Here is a 16,641-nt window from a genome sequence, read left to right on the forward strand (position 1 = left end):
ACAGCGCCATCCATTGCAAGTCGTAGTAACGACTTGCGTTGTAATGGCAGCGTTGTTAAGATAGTGCGGTGTAAACACTGCGTTGTAAACGATGTTCCCCAGGTACGTTCTTCATGATCCCCAATCAGTGCTCAGATGAGCAAGACACTAAGTATGGTATGGTCCATAGCCAACTTAGATGTATAAACACACAAAAAAAGAAGTCAGCATAATTATTCTCTGACATCTCTACAGTTTATGATATGATGGACCATGATCAATTCTTTCTTTCATACCATACACAAAAAAAAAGAATTGGTTGTGTGAAATCATCTGCATGATTTGTGTCACACAACACACTCTAGATTTACCTCTGGCTTGTCTCCTCTTTAACCCCAACATATGCCTCCTGGTGCAGCTCCTCTAGCAATGGCAGGTGAATTATGAATTCTACAACAGGGACAGCCACATCCACTGACAATTTGAAAATCAACCTAGCATCACTTCATGGGTGAATTACACATTCTATTGAAGGAAGCATACTCGGAATTGAATGAAAAGGGGCAAAACCAAAATCCCGCAAAAGGAGGGAGAAAACCAGATTAACTGTCCCTTGACAAGACCTATTCCTTGGAACATTCCTGTCTTCTTCACTAAAAGTGAAAGTAATAATCTTTAACTAGTAGTTTCTTGTGTTCCTCAAGCCAATTGTGTCCTTGAAGAGGTCATGGTGCAGCTCCAAATCCTCCAAGTAGAGCTCACAAGTGCATTAGTGTTGGCACATCTAGACTTTCTATAAAGGCCTTCTGATGAAAGTTATTGACAGGCCCCAAAGTTTACTTAATGAGGCAGCCTGAAGGTGCTAGAACCTTCCCAAAGGTGACCACATCAAGTCAGCATACTTCCACTCCACTGGCTCTATGCGGATACTGGGGGTATGTCTCATAATACAAATGCTCTCTAGCTCCCACTAAGAACCAACCAGGAACCATCACTGAGTGACTGCATACCACATCTCCCAACAAAGCTTCAAACAGAAGAAACATTGTGGTAGATGCCTGAGAAGTCCATTGCCATAGGATGGTTGTAGGAAGCTGGCTTTTTATGTAGTATACCAAAACAAGGTATACTATGTAGAAAGTCCATACAACCATTATTGGTTTAAAGGGCATAAATTAATAATCGCAAATGCTCTCTTTTGAGGTATTGATGGCGAGCAGTTTAGGCTTATCAGAGGGTAGTGTTAATGCGTTTGTTGAACACACACACAGTCAATAAATGGGACACACTCTCAAGAAGAAACTCGAGACAACTTTAGGAAAATAATAAGCATTTTTATATTTATTTTAACCCAAAGAACTTTGTAAATGAGTAAGTACTTTTCGTAACAGCAATTTTGGCAAGTAAGTAAAACTGTAACTTAAATGTGTCTTTTCACTGTAATGAGTTCCTATGAAGACAAAGGCATAAACTGAATACAGTTATTTGCAAACGATTCTCTGGGGTCCCCGTAAAGACTTAAGGTGATGGGGGGCCAAGGTCCAAAGTACCACCAGCACTTTGAGTTTACCTGCTCTGGAGTATCTGGTTGTACAGGTGCTGGACGGGTTGTTAGCCTTGCATGTTATACCCTAGGAAAAGAGCGGGGCCACCCAGGCTGCAGAGGAGGACTTGGGGACAAGTCCAGATGGTCACAATGGAGGGCTCGGTTTGTGGAGGACCTTGGAACAGAAGAGTACCGTTGGTTGTCGTGGACCCGGGCCGGGGAGCTCGGGTGCAGAGTTCTGGTGACCTGGTGCTCTTGCAAAAAAGGCACCCACAGTTCTCGGTAAGGCCTGCAAAAGGTGACAACTCAGGACAGCTGAGCCACTCTCTGTGGCTTCTGTGATGCGGATGTACCTCATCTTCTGCCCAGTCTTTGTGGGCATGGCAAACAAGGTGTGTGCAATGTTGTGTTTTTACTTTTGTCTGCACCATTTTACGCAGCCTGAAATGACAGTCTGCATGATTTTGGTGGTGGGTGGCACAATACATGCTGTAGCCCTTATGGACTCTCTTTAGTGCCCATGCCCTAGGTACCTTAGGTACCATTTACTAGGGACTTACATGGGTACTAAAGGTCTTGCCAAACAATTGAGCAGTTACCCTGTTTTAGGGAAAGAACACTATATATTAAAACCTGTCCGGCTGGACAGAGAACATAACACTGATTGAGTCTATATTGATTTGTACTTTACCAGAAGACTGTCTAGGGACCAGGGCACAAGTCCTAAAAAAAGAAGTGGGTTGGACCCTGACGTCACAACAGGAAGTGACGTCACGAAAGGTGGCTTGCACCATCAGACTCATTGCCTCCCCTTGCTCACCCATTAGACGCGATTGGATCAGAGAAGCCAGCGCGTGAGCAGCGTTCTGAATGAGCTCCGATCTTGCCCCAGAGAGGCCAAAGAGTGAATGTGCGGCTCCATTGCTAGAAGCAGTGACAAAATAAAGACCGTGGACCATATGAATAATTCCTTAGATCAGCGAACAGTATGTACTTTGTATAAAATCAGGGTGCAGTGGTATTCATACCTCATGCTGCCGTGAACTTTTCAAACAACCAGTTCTTTCTAATGACGGGGATTTCTTAGACCAATCGAAACTACATTGTCTGACCGCAGAGCTTACCACAATTAGAGCAAAGTGCATTATAGTCCCAATGCTGCAAGCACTGACGTATTTTTAACCAAGTGCGACACGCACAAAACACTTCATGTTACTCAGTAGATTGGAGATAGGAGCGTGTGAGCAGAAGTGACAGCAGTGAATGGTTAGAGAAGTCACAACAAGTCAACAGAGACAGGAACCAGTGGAGTCAAAATGGAAGGTGAGTGGAACTAGAAGGCGTTGGAGTCAGCGAAGTAGAGTCAGGAGTCAGTGGAGGAGCAAGATTGAAGTCAGGAATCACTGGAGACAGTGGCTTTGAGCTGGAAATCAGTGGACTGTGAACTCAGTGGATCCAGGAAAGAAGTAGAAGGGTGGAGAAGAGAGGCAATAGAATCAGAGAGTGTATTCAGGAGATTTGGCCAATAATCAATGGAATTAGGAGCCAAGGGCAGGAAGGCCTTTAAGGCCAATGGGTGTTGCGTGCCTGCCTCCCACCCAGGGCTATATTTATCCAATGGGTACGCCCAGGCGTAATGACGGCAGCTCGGCCCGAAAGACACCCCAGGAAGAATACATTGCCGAATCACCTGCATTGATGAATCAAAAAATCATCTATCAACTCTGCTGCCCCATGTCCAGTGGTAGAAGTGGGCGGGATCGGAAGGGCACAGAGTGCCCACACTTCTAAAAAAATCTCCAGTCCGTTCCCCTACTTCTTACTTTCAAAAAAGCATCCCGGAACGGCAAGAATAATCCGATATCTTTTTCATCCAGCTTCCAGGAGCTGCTCGCACTTCTCTGTTGAGCTCCAGAGGCCACAGCAGCCCCTCCCTGAGCTCTCACAGACTGTGGGAAGGCCCATTGTCATTCCGATTGAGGCAGATTATCTCCTTTGGAATGACAATGCGCCCACCCTCTGCCTTTAGCATATATGTGCCAATGAGATCAGAGTTAGGGATTACAGAGGAGCTTTCCCCAAACAGAGTACTGTGGGGAATTTGCCCCCTAGTGTAATTTGTCAATGTTGTACACAGAGTGAACTGGGCAGGAGCAGTGACGGGACGGAAGAGGTGACAGGAAAGGAGAGGTAATAGGGCAGGAGAAGTGACGGGCAGGAGAAGTGACGGGGCAGGAGTGGTGACGTGTCAGGAGCAGTGACCGGGCAGGAGAAGTGACCGGGCAGGAGAGGTGACGGGGCAGGAGAGGTGACATGGCAGGAGAGGTGATGTGGCAGGAGAAGTTACGAAGCAGGAGAAGTGATGGGCAGGAGCGGTGATTAGGCATGAGCAAGAGTGGTAACCGGGCAGGAGCAGTGAACGGGGCAGGAGCAGTGAACGGGACAGGAGCAGTGAACGGGCAGGAGCGGTGACAGGGCAGGAAAAGTGACAGGGCAGGAAAAGTGACGGGCCTGGAGCAGTGATGGGGCAGGAGAGGCAACAGGAATGGAGAGGTAACTGGGCCGGAGATGGAACTGGGCAGGAGAGGTGACCAGGCAGGAGAAGTGACGAGCAGGAGAAGTGACGGGGCAGGAGATGTGACGAGCAGGAGAAGTGACGGGGCAGGAGAGGTGACGGGGCAGGAGAGGTGATGGGGCAGGAGAGTTGACTGGCAGGAGATGTGATGGGGCATGAGCTAGAGCGGTAAACGGGCAGGAGCGGTGAACAGGACAGGAGCAGTGAACCGGGCAGGAGCAGTGAATGGGGCAGGAGCAGTGAACGAGGCAGGAGCAGTGATGGGGCAGGAGCAGTCACGGGGCAGGAGAAGTGACGGGGCAGGAGAAGTGACGGGGCAGGAGAAGTGATGGGACAGGAGAAGTGACGGGGCTGGAGCAGTGATCGGGCAGGAGTGCTGACCGGATAGGAGAAGTGACGGGGCAGCAGAGGTGACGGGGCAGGAGAGGTGATGTGGCAGGAGAGGTGAGGGGACAGGAGAAGTTACGAAGCAGGAGAAGTGATGGGCAGGAGCGGTGATTAGGCATGAGCAAGAGTGGTAACCGGGCAGGAGCGGTGAAGGGGCAGGAGCAATGAACTGGGCAGGAGCCCGGAACGGGGCAGGAGCAGTGAACGGGACAGGAGCAGTGAACGGGCAGGAGCAGTGAACGGGCAGGAGCAGTGACGGGGCAGGAAAAGTGACGGGGCAGGAAAAGTGACGGGGTAGGAAAAGTGACGGGCCAGGAGCAGTGACGGGGCAGGAGAGGCAACAGGAAAGGAGAGGTGACTGGGCAGGAGAGGGAACGGGGCAGGAGAGGTGACCAGGCAGGAGAAGTGACGATTAGGAGAAGTGACGGGGCAGGAGATGTGACGAGCAGGAGAAGTGACAGTGCAGGAGAGGTGACGGGGCAAGAGAGATGACAGGCCGGGAGAGGTGATGGGCAGGAGAGTTGACGGGCAGGAGAAGTTACGAAGCAGGAGAAGTGATGGGCAGGAGCGGTGATTAGGCATGAGCAAGAGTGGTAACCGGGCAAGAGCGGTGAACGGGGCAGGAGCAGTGAACGGGGCAGGAGCAGTGAACGGGGCAGTGAACGGGTCAGGAGTAGTGAACGGGATAGGAGCAGTGAACGGGCAGGAGCGGTGACAGGGCAGGAAAAGTGACAGGGCAGGAAAAGTGACGGGGCAGGAAAAGTGACGGGGTAGGAAAAGTGACGGGCCTGGAGCAGTGACAGGGCAGGAGAGGCAGCATGGAATGGAGAGGTGACTGGGCAGGAGATGGAACTGAGCAGGAGAGGTGACCAGGCAGGAGAAGTGACGAGGAGGAGAAGTGACGGGGCAGGAGATGTGACGAGCAGGAGAAGTGACTGGGCAGGAGAGGTGAAGGGGCAGGAGAGATGACTGGCCAGGAGAGGTGATGGGGCAGGAGAGTTGACGGGCAGAAGAGGTGATGGGGCATGAGCTGGAGCGGTAAACGGGTGGGAGCAGTGAACAGGGCAGGAGCAGTGAACGGGGCAGGATCAGTGAACGGGTCAGGAGCAGTGAACGGGGCAGGAGCAGTGAATGAGGCTGGAGCAGTGATGGGGCAGGAGCAGTGACGGGGCAGGAAAAGTAACGGGGCAGGAGAAGTGACGGGGCAAGAGAAGTGATGGGACAGGAGAAGCGACGGGGCTGGAGCAGTGATCGGGCACGAGTGCTGACCGGGCAGGAGAAGTGATGGGGCAGGAGAGGTGATGGGGCAAGAGAGGTGATGTGGCAGGAGAGGTGACGGGGCAGGAAAAGTTACAAAGCAGGAGAAGTGATGGGCAGGAGCGATGATTAGGCATGAGCAAGAGTGGTTACCGGGCAGGAGAGGCGAACGGGGCAGGAGCAGTGAACGGGGCAGAAGCAGTGAACGGGAAGGAGCAGAGAACGGGCAGGAGCAGTGACGGCACAGGAAAAGTGACGGGGCAGGAAAAGTGGCGGGGTAGGAAAAGTGACGGGCCAGGAGCAGTGACGGTGCAGGAGAAGCAACAGGAAAGGAGAGGTGACTGGGCAGGAGAGGGAACTGGGCTGGAGAGGTGACCAGGCTGGAGAAGTGACGAGCAGAAGAAGTGGCGGGGCATGAGATGTGACGAGCAGGAGAAGTGACGGGGCAGGAGAGGTGACGGGGCAGGAGAGATGACAGGCCAGGAGAGGTGATGGGGCAGGAGAGTTGACGGGCAGGAGAAGTTACGAAGCAGGAGAAGTGATGGGCAGGAGCGGTGATTAGGCATGAACAAGAGTGGTACCCGGGCAGGAGCGGTGAACGGGGCAGGAGCAGTGAACGGGGCAGGAGCAGTGAACGGGGCAGTGAACGGGTCAGGAGTAGTGAACGGGATAGGAGCAGTGAACGGGCAGGAGCGGTGACAGGGCAGGAAAAGCGACAGGGCAGGAAAAGTGACGGGGCAGGAAAAGTGACAGGGTAGGAAAAGTGACGGGGCAGGAGAGGTGACGGGGCAGGAGAGGCAACAGGAATGGAGAGGTAACTGGGCAGGAGATGGAACTGGGCAGGAGAGGTGACCAGGCAGGGGAAGTGACGAGCAGGAGAAGTGACGGGGCAGGAGATGTGACGAGCAGGAGAAGTGACGGGGCAGGAGAGGTGACGGGGCAGGAGAGATGACAGGCCAGGACAGGTGATGGGGCAGGAGAGTTGACGGGCAGGAGAAGTTACGAAGCAGGAGAAGTGATGGGCAGGAGCGGTGATTAGGCATGAGCAAGAGTGGTACCCGGGAAGGAGCGGTGAACGGGGCAGGAGCAGTGAACGGGGCAGGAGCAGTGAACGGGGCAGCAGCAGTGAATGGGACAGGAGCAGTGAACGGGCAGGAGCGGTGACAGGGCAGGAAAAGTGACAGGGCAGGGAAAGTGACGGGGTAGGAAAAGTGACGGGGCTCACTGGTTAGAGGCGGCAGACCCGTGAGCAGAGGACGGCCTGGGACCAGGGTTCGATTCCCGGCGCGGCAGGTTTCTGGACCAGGGTCAGCGGACTCGATAATTCTCTCGCGTCGGTGCCCACTCTGATCAGCGATCACACTCGGCAACTCTGGGCATTAGCTTGCCTCATCTTCACTAACGGCCCCACCAGACCGCCGGGGATGCCTGGTCTCACCCTGGAGATACCCATTAAGGGACCATCTCTCAGGGAAGCCAGGAAGGGTTTTGCAGCGGTCGAAGCGCCTTGGGACCCTACGGGTAAGTAGTGCGCTATATAAATGCCTATACATTTACATTTACATTTACATTTACATTTACGGGGCAGGAGAGGTGATGTGGCAGGAGAGGTGACAGGGAAGGAGAAGTTACGAAGCAGGAGAAGTGATGGGCAGGAGTGGTGATTAGACAGGAGCAGTGAACGGGCAGGAGCAGTGAACGGGCAGGAGCAGTGAGGGCGCAGGAAAAGTGACGGGGCAGGAAAAGTTAAGGGGGTAGGAAAAGTGACGGGCCAGGAGCAGTGACGGGGCAGGAGAGGCAACAGGAAAGGAGAGGTGACTGGGCAGGAGAGGGAACTGGGCAGGAGATGTGACCAGGCAGGAGAAGTGACGAGCAGGAGAAGTGACGGGGCAGGAAATGTGACGAGCCGGAGAAGTGACGGGGCAGGAGAGGTGACGGATCAAGAGAGATGACAGGCCAGGAGAGGTGATGGGGCAGGAGAGTTGACGGGCAGGCGAGGTGATGGGGCATGAGCTGGAGCGGTAACCGGGCAGGAGCGGTGAAAGGACAGGAGAAGTGAAAGTGGCAGAAGCGGTGAACGGGGCAGGAGCAGTGAACAGGGCAGGAGCAGTGAACGGGGCAGGAGCAGTGAACGGGGCAGGAGCAGTGAATGGGGCAGGAGCAGTGACGCAGCAGGAGAAGTGACGGGGCAGGAGAAGTGACAGGGCAGTAGAGGTGATGGGGAATGAGAGGTGACAGGGCAGGAGAGGTGATGTGGCAGGAGAGGTGACAGGGCAGGAGAAATGATGGGGCAGGAGAGGTGACAGGGCAGGAGAGGTGATGGGGAAGGAGAGGTGACAGGGCAGGAGAGGTGACCCGGTACAAGAAGTGATGGGCAGGTGACATGACAGGCAGGTGATGTGACGGGCAGGAGAGGTGATGGGCAGGAGAGGTGATGGGCAGGAAAGGTGATGGGCAGGAGAGGTGATAGGGCAGGAGAAGAGACAAAGCATTAGAAGTAATGGGGCAGGAGCGGTGATTAGGTATGAGCAGGAGTGGTAACTGGGCAGGCACTGTGAACGGACAAGAGCGGTGAACGGACAGGAGCAGTGAACGGGGCAGGAGCAGTGAACGGGGCAGGAGCAGTGAACGGGGTAGGAGCGGTGAACGGGGCAGGAGAAGTGAACGGGGCAGTTTCACGAGTGGTGAACGGGGCAGGAGCAGTGAACGGGGCAGGAGCAGTGAACGGGGCAGGAGCAGTGAAACGACAGGAGCAGTGAATGGGGCAGGAGCAGTGAACAGGGCAGAAGTGATGGTGCAGGAAAATTGACAGCTTGCGGCCTTCCTCGAGACGAACGGACCCCTCGACCCTTCGCAGTCTGCTGGTTTCCGAGCCAACCACAGCACCGAGACCGCCCTCATCGCAGCCACGGACGACATCAGATCCCTGCACGACAACGGGGAAAGAGCGGCCCTCATCCTCCTGGACCTCTCTGCAGCGTTCGACACTGTCTGCCACCGCACCCTAGTACAGCGCCTCAGCAACATCAGAATCCGAGAGAATACACTGGAGTGGATCCTCTCGTTCCTCGCCGGAAGATCCCAGAGAGTCCGTCTCCCCCCGTTCAGATCCGAAGCCACCGAAAGCATCTGCAAAAACAACAAGTGATGGACCGAATGTGGATCAATGTCACACATTCCCCCAGTCAAAAGATCTGGGCCAAAATCCATCGTTTTTTTGCACTCCACACCACCCTGGGTTAGACAATGGCGATATGCAAATCAGCTCTGACCCTGTGCCCCATGGGAACAGTCCAGTCCGAACTACAAAAGCCATGTCCTTCCCAGTACGGAATCAAGCATCCGAGGACCGGACCGGTTTCGAGGTAACACCTCTCATCAGCCCGGCTAGCTTGACTCCAAGTGGTGTGGAGTGCCTGGGACCCACGTCTGGGCATCCCCAGCGCACTTAGGGCGGCAATTGCAAAAACAACAAGTGATGGACCGACTGTGGATCAATGTCACACATTCCCCCAGTCAAAAGATCTGGGCCAAAATCCATCGTTTTTTTGCACTCCACACCACCCTGGGTTAGACAATGGCGATATGCAAATCAGCTCTGACCCTGTGCCCCATGGGAACAGTCCAGTCCGAACTACAAAAGCCATGTCCTTCCCAGTACGGAATCAAGCATCCGAGGACCGGACCGGTTTCGAGGTAACACCTCTCATCAGCCCGGCTAGCTTGACTCCAAGTGGTGTGGAGTGCCTGGGACCCACGTCTGGGCATCCCCAGCGCACTTAGGGCGGCAATTGCAAAAACAACAAGTGATGGACCGAATGTGGATCAATGTCACACATTCCCCCAGTCAAAAGATCTGGGCCAAAATCCATCGTTTTTTTGCACTCCACACCACCCTGGGTTAGACAATGGCGATATGCAAATCAGCTCTGACCCTGTGCCCCATGGGAACAGTCCAGTCCGAACTACAAAAGCCATGTCCTTCCTAGTACGGAATCAAGCATCCGAGGACCGGACCGGTTTCGAGGTAACACCTCTCATCAGCCCGGCTAGCTTGACTCCAAGTGGTGTGGATTGCCTGGGACCCACGTCTGGGCATCCCCAGCGCACTTAGGGCGGCAATTGCAAAAACAACAAGTGATGGACCGAATGTGGATCAATGTCACACATTCCCCCAGTCAAAAGATCTGGGCCAAAATCCATCGTTTTTTTGCACTCCACACCACCCTGGGTTAGACAATGGCGATATGCAAATCAGCTCTGACCCTGTGCCCCATGGGAACAGTCCAGTCCGAACTACAAAAGCCATGTCCTTCCCAGTACGGAATCAAGCATCCGAGGACCGGACCGGTTTCGAGGTAACACCTCTCATCAGCCCGGCTAGCTTGACTCCAAGTGGTGTGGAGTGCCTGGGACCCACGTCTGGGCATCCCCAGCGCACTTAGGGCGGCAATTGCAAAAACAACAAGTGATGGACCGAATGTGGATCAATGTCACACATTCCCCCAGTCAAAAGATCTGGGCCAAAATCCATCGTTTTTTTGCACTCCACACCACCCTGGGTTAGACAATGGCGATATGCAAATCAGCTCTGACCCTGTGCCCCATGGGAACAGTCCAGTCCGAACTACAAAAGCCATGTCCTTCCCAGTACGGAATCAAGCATCCGAGGACCGGACCGGTTTCGAGGTAACACCTCTCATCAGCCCGGCTAGCTTGACTCCAAGTGGTGTGGATTGCCTGGGACCCACGTCTGGGCATCCCCAGCGCACTTAGGGCGGCAATTGCAAAAACAACAAGTGATGGACCGAATGTGGATCAATGTCACACATTCCCCCAGTCAAAAGATCTGGGCCAAAATCCATCGTTTTTTTGCACTCCACACCACCCTGGGTTAGACAATGGCGATATGCAAATCAGCTCTGACCCTGTGCCCCATGGGAACAGTCCAGTCCAAACTACAAAAGCCATGTCCTTCCCAGTACGGAATCAAGCATCCGAGGACCGGACCGGTTTCGAGGTAACACCTCTCATCAGCCCGGCTAGCTTGACTCCAAGTGGTGTGGAGTGCCTGGGACCCACGTCTGGGCATCCCCAGCGCACTTAGGGCGGCAATTGCAAAAACAACAAGTGATGGACCGAATGTGGATCAATGTCACACATTCCCCCAGTCAAAAGATCTGGGCCAAAATCCATCGTTTTTTTGCACTCCACACCACCCTGGGTTAGACAATGGCGATATGCAAATCAGCTCTGACCCTGTGCCCCATGGGAACAGTCCAGTCCGAACTACAAAAGCCATGTCCTTCCCAGTACGGAATCAAGCATCCGAGGACCGGACCGGTTTCGAGGTAACACCTCTCATCAGCCCGGCTAGCTTGACTCCAAGTGGTGTGGAGTGCCTGGGACCCACGTCTGGGCATCCCCAGCGCACTTAGGGCGGCAATTGCAAAAACAACAAGTGATGGACCGAATGTGGATCAATGTCACACATTCCCCCAGTCAAAAGATCTGGGCCAAAATCCATCGTTTTTTTGCACTCCACACCACCCTGGGTTAGACAATGGCGATATGCAAATCAGCTCTGACCCTGTGCCCCATGGGAACAGTCCAGTCCGAACTACAAAAGCCATGTCCTTCCCAGTACGGAATCAAGCATCCGAGGACCGGACCGGTTTCGAGGTAACACCTCTCATCAGCCCGGCTAGCTTGACTCCAAGTGGTGTGGAGTGAGTGCCTGGGACCCACGTCTGGGCATCCCCAGCGCACTTAGGGCGGCAATTGCAAAAACAACAAGTGATGGACCGAATGTGGATCAATGTCACACATTCCCCCAGTCAAAAGATCTGGGCCAAAATCCATCGTTTTTTTGCACTCCACACCACCCTGGGTTAGACAATGGCGATATGCAAATCAGCTCTGACCCTGTGCCCCATGGGAACAGTCCAGTCCGAACTACAAAAGCCATGTCCTTCCCAGTACGGAATCAAGCATCCCAGGACCGGACTGGTTTCGAGGTAACACCTCTCATCAGCCCGGCTAGCTTGACTCCAAGTGGTGTGGAGTGCCTGGGACCCACGTCTGGGCATCCCCAGCGCACTTAGGGCGGCAATTGCAAAAACAACAAGTGATGGACCGAATGTGGATCAATGTCACACATTCCCCCAGTCAAAAGATCTGGGCCAAAATCCATCGTTTTTTTGCACTCCACACCACCCTGGGTTAGACAATGGCGATATGCAAATCAGCTCTGACCCTGTGCCCCATGGGAACAGTCCAGTCCGAACTACAAAAGCCATGTCCTTCCCAGTACGGAATCAAGCATCCGAGGACCGGACCGGTTTCGAGGTAACACCTCTCATCAGCCCGGCTAGCTTGACTCCAAGTGGTGTGGAGTGCCTGGGACCCACGTCTGGGCATCCCCAGCGCACTTAGGGCGGCAATTGCAAAAACAACAAGTGATGGACCGAATGTGGATCAATGTCACACATTCCCCCAGTCAAAAGATCTGGGCCAAAATCCATCGTTTTTTTGCACTCCACGCCACCCTGGGTTAGACAATGGCGATATGCAAATCAGCTCTGACCCTGTGCCCCATGGGAACAGTCCAGTCCGAACTACAAAAGCCATGTCCTTCCCAGTACGGAATCAAGCATCCGAGGACCGGACCGGTTTCGAGGTAACACCTCTCATCAGCCCGGCTAGCTTGACTCCAAGTGGTGTGGAGTGCCTGGGACCCACGTCTGGGCATCCCCAGCGCACTTAGGGCGGCAATTGCAAAAACAACAAGTGATGGACCGAATGTGGATCAATGTCACACATTCCCCCAGTCAAAAGATCTGGGCCAAAATCCATCGTTTTTTTGCACTCCACACCACCCTGGGTTAGACAATGGCGATATGCAAATCAGCTCTGACCCTGTGCCCCATGGGAACAGTCCAGTCCGAGCATCTGCGGCATACCACAAGGATCATCACTTAGCCCAACCCTCTTCAACGTCTACATGAGCCCTCTCGCAGCCATTGCACGCAAACACAACCTCAACATCATCTCCTACACCGACGACACCCAGCTAATCCTCTCCCTCACCAACGACCCCGCCACCGCAAGAACCAGCCTACACGAAGGGAAGAAAGACGTCACCGAATGGATGAAGAAAGCCGCCTGAAACTGAACTCAGACAAGACGGAAGTCCTCATCCTGGGACCATCGCCCTCTGCCTGGGATGACTCCTGGATGCCCCCTGCCCTGGGCACCACCCCCAAACCAACGGACCATGCTCGCAACCTGGGCTTCATCCTGGACTCCTCCCTATCGATGACCAGACAAGTCAACGCCGTCTCGTCATCATGCTTCAACACCCTGCGCATGCTCCGTAAGATCTTCCGATGGATTTCCACCAAAACCAGGAAGACGGTCACCCAGGCACTCGTCACCAGCCGACTGGACTACGGAAACACCCTCTACGCCGGAACCACAGCCAAACTTCAGAAAAGACTCTAGCGCATCCAGAACGCCTCCGCACGACTCGTCCTGGACATCCCCCGACACAGCCACATCTCCGGCCATCTGAGAGACCTGCACTGGCTCCCCGTCAGCAAGAGGATCACGTTAAGGCTCCTCACCCACGCACACAAGGCCCTCCACGACTTGGGCCCCAAGTACCTCAACAACCGCCTGATCTTCTACGCACCCACCCGCCAGCTAAGATCGGCCAGCCTCGCCCTCGCCCCCATACCACGCATCCGCAAAGCCACTGCCGGGGGAAGATCCTTCTCCTACCTGGCAGCCAAGACATGGAACTCCCTCCCCATCCACCTCCAGCTGACCCAGGATCACCTCTCCTTCAGGAAGCTCCTCAAGACCTGGCTCTTCGAGCAGTAGCGAACCCCTCCACCCCAGCGCCTTGAGACCCTTCCGGGTGAGTAGCGCGCTATACAAATGCCCATGATTGATTGATTGATTGATTGATTGATTGACAGGACAGGAGAAGTGACGGGACAGGAGAAGTGGCAGGACAGGAGAAGTGACGCGACAGGAGAAGTGACAGGGAAGGAGAGGCAACAGGGCAGGAGAGGTGACCGGACAGGAGAAGTGACCGGGCAGGGGAAGTGACCGGGCAGGAGAAGTGACGGGCAGGAGAAGTGACTGGGCAGAAGAAGTGACGGGCAGGTGACGTGACAGGGCAGGAGAGGTGACCAGGCAGGAGAAGTGACCGGGCAGGAGAAGTGACCGGGCAGGAGAGGTGACGGGGCAGGAGAGGTGATGTGGCAGGAGAGGTGACAGGGCAGGAGTAGTTACGAAGCAGGAGAAGTGATGGGGCAGGAGCGGTGATTAGGCACTAGCAAGAGTGGTAACCGGGCAGGAGCGGTGAACGGGGCAGGAGCAGTGAACGGGGCAGGAGCAGTGAACGGGGCTGGAGTTCTGCTTTGTGTTCACTTCTTGAATGAAAGGACACTTGAATATATATGGCCTGGCAGTTCAGGCTGGACTTTTTCCATTGGGCGCAGGATCAAGATGGATTTGCATATGGCTCGGTCCAAACTGGAATGGCATGGTGAGCAAAAAACTATGGATTTAGGCCCAGATCTCTGTACTGGGGTGAATGTATGACATTGTTCTGCATTCTGTCCACCAGGTATTCTTTTTGCTATATTATGATTGAGCAGCTAGCTGGCTGACATGAATATGAATGAGCCTGTGTGGGTTTCTGTGAGTCTAGATTCTCCTGAAGAGTCCCTTTCTCTTCTGAGCCCTGCTTAACACACATGTACAGGAGGAGCCCTGTATTCATGTCCTCAATGTTTGAGACAAACAATACTCCTGGATTTCTGAACAATGAGAGTAAAAGCATTAAGGTAACATGTTGTTCCTGCTTATATTTCTCACGCTTTACATAAACCTGTATTCCCTATGAGTGTTTGCTTTTTCCTGAATTAAACCTCAAATAAACATGTTGATCCATTGTTTTAATTAAATAACGTTATAACATTATAAGCTGTAGCTGGTCAGTGAAATGCTAAACGTACTAAAAATTGGTATCTTTCACTATTTATAGCCACACCCCTGACTCTGCCCACTGATTCAATCTTCGGTTATTCCCGCCTCCCGATTCTCCACCCACAGTTCCCCTACTGTTTATTTCCCACTTCGACCACTGCCCATGACAGAAATCTATAGTACCGGCCCTGCCTAATAAGTGCCGTTGCTGAGCACCGGAAACCACTGGCACAAATTAAGCACTACGGCCTTCCACTTTTTGTCATCATCCTGTTACCTTTTCAAACGGCCTGTCTCGCTGCCCCCTCTTCTGCAATATTTCACCAGCGATCATCTCCAAGGAAACTATTGAGACATGACACCACATGTCACCAGATGTAGGGGTTTTGGTGCAGTGCTGTCATAAGGGAGTTTGAAATCGTATTGGCTTTTTAACATGTTCTCCAGGGAATAGATAGTCACGGTAGCTTTTGCCCTCCCACCCACTAACCACAGTGGATGCTAGAGTTTTACTGTTCTATGGGAACCAACCTAAACCAGGAGGCTTCGCTCTAAAGCATCCTGCTGCTTCCAGGAGTAAGCGCACAGACACACAGCATGCAAACAGAAGGACACACACACCCTGCATACAAGCCATCTTAATTGCTCAGAAGCCTATAACTTGTAAGTGATCAGCAGAATACTGCTGCAGACAGGTTTATTCCTGACCTATCGCTTTGGGACTGATGCCCATAAACCTGTAGTGTAAGGGTGTGTCATGTTTTCAACTGAGAGAAGTATTCACTAAAAGCTGTTTTCCAGTTCTTTTTTTACTACGCTCAAAGCTGGGATAACGCTGACGTGCTTCCACCGTCGCACTGCTACCCTCAAGATCCCTCCAACCTTCCACTCCCCGATGCCTACTACAAACTCACTCACCTAACTTTGTGTATGGCGCTCTCACTTTTTAGTTGGGCACACCTGGCAACAGTTTTGATATCTAAGGTTTTCGCAGTTGGACTTACTGGCATATGAGCTTTAAAATAATACACAGGATCCGAGCCGCCTGAGCCTGTTGCCAGCTTTAGAGGCTTTTCTCCCAAAAATGTTTTATTGCTGAAAACACGATGTCACCGAAAGACAAATACATTTTTTAAGGTGCTGTTCGAGGTTGTGCCTTTTTACTCTAAAATGGTTAGTGAGTGAATTCCCTAATCCCTTTTATACTTTACAGAAATTTCAACTGTACGATTTCAGAGATACAATTATAAAGACACTCTTGTCTTTTTTAAAGGTATCTTCAAATATACATAAACATCATAGCCTTTATATGACAATAGTTTGGAGAAACTCCGATTTCAGATACAGTGCAATAAAATGAGTACCTCGTTAAACAACGAGCAAACAAATACATTTGGCCCAATTTTCAGATGTGAGTTTAAGTTTTCAATGGTTAAAACACAAAAATTGAATTATTTTCCTTTGTGAACATTAATACTCACTCTTTTCCGGTACATGGAGTAAGGTGCATGTTCTTTGTTCGTCGGTCTCCGAGTTGTTAAGCTTTCTTATCAAAATATCTTCTGCTAAGGGCAGTGAATGAGATCAATTTCAGCCCCAAACTCTGACGAAGGGATCTCTTATTGCAAGTTAGTTTTCTCATCCCATACTATACAGCAAGACACCGCGCACTGGATGCTCTGTCGAAGTTTGTTGTAACAACCACACTTTAACTGTTGTCGCAACTTCCTCTTTGCTCATCTGTGGTTAATGTTTTCCAGTTGAGGTCAAGATAGTCTCAAGATCAAAGAAATGTAGCTTCAGGTTTTAAAGACAACATTTTTTTTAAATAGCTCCTTATTAAGTTTTAACATGACATCTGTCACACGTTCATACAATTGTACATACATACAAAAGC

At 52.4% G+C, this 16,641-nt stretch overlaps 1 protein-coding gene across 2 annotated transcripts in view; it reads right to left on the reverse strand.

Moving 5' to 3' along the window:
- The window catches only part of LOC147661058 (cannabinoid receptor 1-like), a 36,867-nt gene extending 20,463 nt beyond the window's left edge, over window positions 1-16,404 (reverse strand). The window contains exon 1 of one of the 2 annotated variants that reach the window (XM_086951364.1): window positions 16,226-16,404. The gene's annotated coding sequence lies outside the window, so the exon portion shown is untranslated. The remainder of the gene's footprint in view (window positions 1-16,225) is intronic. The other variant, XM_086951363.1, reaches the window with a different exon arrangement.
- Between the last annotated feature and the right edge of the window lie 237 nt (window positions 16,405-16,641).

Source organism: Lissotriton vulgaris, unplaced genomic scaffold (assembly GCF_964263255.1).
Source record: "Lissotriton vulgaris unplaced genomic scaffold, aLisVul1.2 SCAFFOLD_354, whole genome shotgun sequence".
Taxonomy (NCBI): Eukaryota; Metazoa; Chordata; class Amphibia; order Caudata; family Salamandridae; genus Lissotriton; species Lissotriton vulgaris.